Source organism: Chrysochloris asiatica, unplaced genomic scaffold (genome assembly GCF_000296735.1).
Source record: "Chrysochloris asiatica unplaced genomic scaffold, ChrAsi1.0 scaffold00257, whole genome shotgun sequence".
Lineage (NCBI taxonomy): Eukaryota > Metazoa > Chordata > Mammalia > Afrosoricida > Chrysochloridae > Chrysochloris > Chrysochloris asiatica.
The window spans coordinates 1,566,662-1,573,501 of NW_006408775.1; the positions used below are offsets into that span (position 1 = coordinate 1,566,662).

The 6,840-nt window shown below is 47.7% G+C and overlaps 1 pseudogene; it reads left to right on the plus strand.

Annotated features, from left to right (window-relative positions):
- The first annotated feature begins 2,341 nt into the window (after nucleotides 1-2,341).
- LOC102840169 overlaps nucleotides 2,342-6,840 on the plus strand; it is a 16,091-nt pseudogene continuing 11,592 nt past the window's right edge.

Here is a 6,840-nt window from a genome sequence, read left to right on the forward strand (position 1 = left end):
CATGGCCTTGCTTTCAGACACACAATTCAAGACAGGAGCTTCTTGAGCCTGGTCTGTCTGTCTTTCTGGTGGATGTGGTCCACTCCCAAGGTACGAACAACCTGCTCAAGAATGAGACTGTCACAAGATTAGAACCTCCTCCAGAACAGCTCCCCATGGCAGCGGGCCCTGGAAACGACAAGGACCTCCAGAACCTGTGTTGCTGTTAGCTCTGGGCTATTTTATCACCAGCAGTCCTACCCTCCAGAACACAGGTCTCCCCGATGGCATTCCTGTTTACAACGGGGCTGGGAGGGACTGAGTTTTGGTTTCTGGCAGGAATTAATACTAAGCTTGTGATATTTAATAAAAGCCAGGCTGCACCCTGCTGATGTCTCCCTTCCAGAGGCGCCAGCCCTTCCTCCCTCCCTTTCTTCCTTCTGGGGTGGGGGTAGGTGATGGAGGAGTCTCTCTACCACCATGGGCCAAAACCACAAGTAGAAATCAAATGTCCACCAGCAGCTTCCAGATGCTTCTCCATAACCTCCTTGGTTGGTCGGAAGTTAAGGTGACATGAATCTGGTCTGAGCCCTGCTCCTTCATTCTAGAACATTCTTCCTGGCATAACAAATCACCGCAAATGGGGCCACTTAAAACAACATGTGTTTGGGCTCTCAGTCTCCCATGGGTCAGAAACCCTGTAGGCTTAGCTGGGTCTCCTGCTCCATGCTCAGAAGGCTGCCGTCAAGGCACCCAACAGAACTGAGACCTCAGCTGGGATTCAGGGTTCCCTCCCAGGCTCACGTGGTTGCTGAACTCATTCATTTCTTTGTGTTTATAAGACTGAGGCCGTCCCATTAGCCTGTAGGCACTCTGGATCCAGGAGCACTTCACAACCTGCTGTTTGCTTTCTCCCAGCCAGCAGGCACGTGTCCTCTAGGCTTTCTCTCTCTCTCTCTTTAGTTCTATTTTACTGTTTAACTGAAGATTCACACAGCAGTTTAGGTTCCTGTTCAACAGTTTCTACACACGCTCTTCAGTGACATTGATAAGGTTCTTCATAATGAATGAACATTCTCATTCTTTCTGTCCTAGTTGTTTCCAACTCCATTTTAAGAACTCACCTGATTGGGTCAGGCCCACCCTGGATAATATCCTGTGTGATTATCTTAAAGTCCAACGCTTAGTAACCTAATCCCAGGAGTGATATCCACCACATTCACAGAGCCTGCTCACGCTCAAGAGAAGAGGAGACTACAGGGAGTCACCCCAGAGGTGGGAACAGGGGCGGAACACCCAGTAAGCATGATAAGCACAGGCTCACTTGTGCTTACTTGCTATGCTGTAGTGAACAATTTCATGTGCTTTCACCACATCAAGGATTCCGGTTCTGGATATGTCTGACATCTGTCTCTTTCCCAACCCCACTGTACCTGCCTACAGAAAGCCATGTTTCTTTTCAAATTTGTCATTCCTGACAGGCAAGGTAAGCAAGTGCAAACTCGCTTGTACTTACTAATCTGTAGTGAACAAGTTCACGTGAGTTTTACATCTTTGATGTGGTAAAAGGAACAAGATGAACAGTTTACGATAGATCAGTAAGGGCACACAGCGTTGTATTTTTCTAATGTAACACGCTTGCGTAAATAGAGTGTACACATACATACAAGGGAGCTTCAAAAAGCCTGTAAGGAAATTCCATGCGCTTGTGATTCCATTTCCCAAGAACTTTCTGGAGTTTCCTCATAGTATGCATCACAAGGTCTGCAAACACTACGCGTTGCATGTCACTTGCCTAGAATACAGGAAGTCCTGATTGCCTTGCTTACTGGCTATTTTGTCCCTAGGTGGAAATCTTGGAGACTGTCTCAGAATTTTGCCTACACACCTACCCACCCAAGAACCTGACCCAATGAGTCTCTTGCTGTCTTTGCACCAAGCAATTTTTTATTACGATCTGAATGAAAGTTTGTAGAGCAAATTGGTTTTCCATTCCACAGTTCCTACATGTTTTGTTTCATGGCATGGATTGCAATCCCCACTTGAATTTCCTGGGCACTGAAGGCATCAGCCATGGGCAGATGAACGTCTGCTGCTTCCTGGTAATGTGTGATCTCTCTCTGCCTTAGTTTACGCCTCTGTAAAATGAGGATACTAGTATACCTACCTGGAGGTGTGGTTATGAACTGCTCAATAAATTCTCATTTATTGAACATTTACCTTACACCCGCCCCACACTAAGCACTTTAGATCCACAAGGGGGGCTTCAAAAGTCTACATAAAAATGGAGTTAAAAGATAAGGAGTTTTGACGATCCTCTCTTTCTCTTCGCCATCTTCCCTGTTTCTTGGGAACTGCAGCCATGAAGGTCGAACTGTACAGTTTCAGCGGATACAAAATATACCCTGGACACAGGAGATGCTATGCCAGGACCGATGGGGAAGGTTTTCCAGTTTCTTAATGCAAAATATGAGTCTGCATTCCTTTCCAGGAGGAATCCTTGGCAGATAAACTGGACTGTCCTCTACAGAAGAAAGCACAAAAAGGGGCAATAGGAAGAAATTAAAACAAAACAACCCGCCGTGCAGTCAAATTCCAGAGGGCCATCACTGGTGCATCTCTTGCTGATACAATGGCCCAGCAAAATCAGAAGACTGAAGTCAGAAAGGCTCAAAGAGAACAGGCCATCAGGGCTGCCAAGGAAGCAAAAAAGACTAAGCAAACAACTCAAAAGACAGCAATGGCTGCTGCTAAGCCTCCCACAAAGGCAGTGCCTAAACGATTGTGAAGCCTGTGAAACTTTCTGCTCCCCGAATGGGTGGAAAGCGCTACGTTGGCAGACTTTAAAATAAAGATAAGGAGTTTTCCCACAAACTTTTTGAAATTCTTTCCCCTCGCATTTTTCAGCGTAAACCTCACCATAATGATGGATCCCTAGTGACATGGTGGTTATAGTGCTCAGTGCCAACTAGAAGGTCTAGGGTTCAAACCTACCAGCCGCTATGAGGGAGAACGATTAGGCAGTCTGTGTCCATCAAGATTTACAGCCTCAGAAGGAAGTCCTGTGGGGCAGTTCTACTCTGTCCGACAGGGTCACCGTGCAATGGAACCGACTCGACAGCACACCACCACCAGCCCTAAAGTTGGCAATTTGAACCCACCCAGCAGCAACAAGGAAGAAAGTCCTGCCAATCTGTTTCCATAAAGATGACTGCCAAGAAAACCCTGTGAAACTCAGTCCTACGTGTCACATGGAGTCGCCGAGTCGGAATTAATTCAGTGCCAACAGGTTCGGGGTCTTGGTTTTGTGCCTGAACACCAAGTGCAGCTAGCTGCTGTTACTTATCCCCTTCCTCCTTCCACCTTCTCCCTAACCCCAGGACTTCTGAGCTCTTTCTGAGCATACCTCGGGGCTGTAAACGCCCTAAATGCCCACCTCCCCACCACCCAGTGGAGTCTAAGTCAGAGTGACCCTATCGGACAGGGAGGAACTGCCCCTATAGGTTTCCTGGGCTGTAATCTTTACAGAAGCAGACTGCTACAGCTTTCGCGGAGCAGTTGATAGGTTCCTGCTTGCTCACAGCTCTCCATTTAGCCAGCGGGACTTCTGAAAGACCAGCTATTGTGAAGTGCACTCAAGAAGGTTCCAACTCCTAGTGATGCTGTATAGGGTTTCCGAGGAGTAGCTGGTGGGTTTGAACTGATGACCTTATGGTTAGCAGTCCAGTGCTTACCACAACGGTACCACACCAAAGACTAGAGAAATCATGAGTTGGTTTCTTTTCCATCCTTCATGCCTTGCCTGTAGCCCAGCCATGCCCTAATACATTTGCACCCCAACAGGACCAGCCAGCAGGGAAGCATTAGCCCCCTTCCCTGAGTGGAATCCCCCCCACCTTCCCAATTGGAGTCAGACAGTGAAACCAGACAGTCTCCTCATGCTTCTCCCCAAACCCTTGGCGTGGTAGGTAGAGTCCCCTCCCCTTCTGTGCTGCAACTCCGCTCCTAATCCTCTGGGGTGGGAGGAAGAGAGACTTTCCCTGGGGCACTGCAAATGCAGGTCTCTGAAGTACTTTCCATCTGATATCCGGCTGGGAAGACAGGATGATAGGATCTGACCCTGTGGGAGGCTGCTGAGCCTGGCCAGCGCTTCCCCCAACACAGGGACCCATGGCGGTGGGCTGGGAGGGAGCCGAGAGCCAGGAGAACAAGGCATCAACTGTTCTAGACACCCAGTGGCAGGCCTTTGTCTACCCCTGCCTCCGCAGCCTGGAGTATGACTCCAAAACCTTCTGGCAAACATTTCATTGGGATGTTTTGGTTGACTGACTGTTCTTGTCAGCTCTGCCAGAGCCAAGCACGCACAATGTGGCTCAGATTAAGCAGTATGAAAGGGATTCCTCGTCCTAGAGTCCAGTCCTTCTCTGGTCTCCTGTCCGTAGGAGCCTCTGATGCCACAGCCGCTGCCCACGGCCCAGCAGAGGAACTGTCTCTTCTCAACATCCAGGGAGGGGCCTCAGACACACAGGTTGAGTGGTCTGTAAGTGCTCTTATACCTGGAGGCGGGGGCTTGACTTTGAAGGTGGTCTCTTGTGTGGAGTGCTCCAGATTAGAGAGGGTGGCAGAGGTTTGGGGCACCTCTTGAGGCCAGAGAAGGAACAAGGTTTGCAGGCCCCCTGCCCGAGTGTCCCCTTTCTCACTGTTAGGTTCATGGAGCCCTGAAGCAGGCAGTTGGGCAGACAGGGTCCAGGCAGAAGTTTGGTGGTAGAGCACCAGCAACAAAGAGCAAAACAAATTAAAGAGGAATTTCAGAAGACAGTTAAGTAACTAAGAGAATGGAGAAAGGCCAGGAGAACCCCTCTCAGAGGTAACTGAGTGTCACTCCCCACCTCCCTTACCCACCTGGGCATGCACTGGGTCAGCCTGGGGCCCTGGTTGCAGCGAAGACACAGACCAGATAGAGGAGGAGACTTAGGTCCCCCAAAAAATATGTGCTGGGGTATTAATCACCGAGTCTGTAGAAATGGACCTTTTGGAAATCGGGTTTTTGTTTGTTATGTGAATGGGATCATATCAGAATAGAGTGGGTCCTAAACCTAAACACTTCTGAGTGGTGTCTTCTATTTATTCATTTATTTACTTTTCATTGGGATTTGAATGAAAGTTTGCAGAGCACATTGGTTTTCCATCCAACAATTCCTACACATTGTGTTTCATGACATCGATTGCAATCCCCACAATGCAGTTGTGCTCTTCCCACTTCCTGGTGTTTACCATTTCCATTCCTCCTCTGTCCTGCCCCTTCCTGCCTTCTGAGCTTTGTCCCTGGGCACACACTGCCCTTTGATCTTACATGTTTGATTAGTCTAAAGAATGAGCACCTCCTTGGTATCACTGTTTGCCTAGAGGCCTGCCTTGCAGTTAACTGAAAGTTGAGCTAAAGGGGTGGGTTCACTTCCAGGCTTGAACGGTGACTAAGGGCCATACACTCGGAGGTTCCACCAGTCTCTATCCAGCCAGTAAGCCTGATTTTTAAATAATTTTGAGTTTTGTTCCACATTTTTTTCTCCTATTCTACACAGGATATATCTTCTATTGAGTGTAATACCCTTCAGAGCAATCAGCTGTAGTGGCCGGGCATGAGTGATGTCCTTTTAGAGGATCAGAATAGACACAGAATCACAAACAGGGAAGAGAGATACCGCAGGAGGATCCATCCATAGGCCAAGGATTGTCAGCCAACTGCAGAAAGAATAGATGTGACTGACACCTTGAGTTCCCATTGCATGGGTATCCCACTGTATGGATATTCCATTGTATGGATATCCCATTGCATGGGTACCCCATTGTATGGATATCCCATTGTATGAGTATCCCACTGTATAGATATCCCATTGTATGAGTATCCTATTGCATGGGTATCCCATTGTATGAGTATCCCATTGCATGAGTATCCCATTGCATGGATATTGCATTTCTTGGGTAGCCCCCTGTATGGATATCCTGTTGAATGGATATCCTGTTGTATGAATATCCCATTGTATGTTTATACCACATTTTCTAGCCTCCAGACTGAAAAAGGAGTCCTGTGTGGTGCTGCAGAATAATGTGCTGGATTGTACGGTTGGTTTGAACTGTAAGGTCTGTGGTTCAAACTGACCAGCTGCTCCTCAGAAACCTGATACAAGGTCGCTATGAGTTGGAACTGATTCCAAGCCACTCAGTAACAACAGACTGAAAAGCTGGGTATTCTTGGAGGCAGGGCTTGATGATGGCTAAGGTGGAGGTGCAGTTACATTTGTGGTCAGCAATACCACAGAATACCAGGTGAAGTGGGTTCAGGGCAGAGCTCCAAAAGTCTGAACCACATAGGTAGGAATATTTTAAAAATCTGAAGGCTTATAGCTAGTGGAACTTGTAATGGAAATAATAAATTGCGTACTTTTGAATCTGCTGGGCTCAGTGGCCCAGAGCCAACAAATTGGCAAGACGAAGCAGGGGAGGAGACCCACCATGGAATAATGCCACAGGAACCTCGGAGCAAAGGTGGACAATACACTTTGTCGGGTTTGCTTGGATCTGATTTTCTTTTCTTTTTTTTTTTGGTATCTGTTCATTGGGCCCCCACTGTTTGCACACCTCCATTCTGGTGACTAGACAGGGTGCCTGAATGAGCAGACACCCCCCCATCCCCACCACTGGTGGGTTCTTCTGACCCACATGTGCACAGATACTCTCAGCCCAAGAGCTGGCCCTAAACTGTTTTTTAATAGGGAAAAGGCCAGAACAAGGGATGTGGAGAGGGAAAAAGAGTTTAAAAACAATACAGGCTGAAAATTAAATTAAATCCTGATATACAGC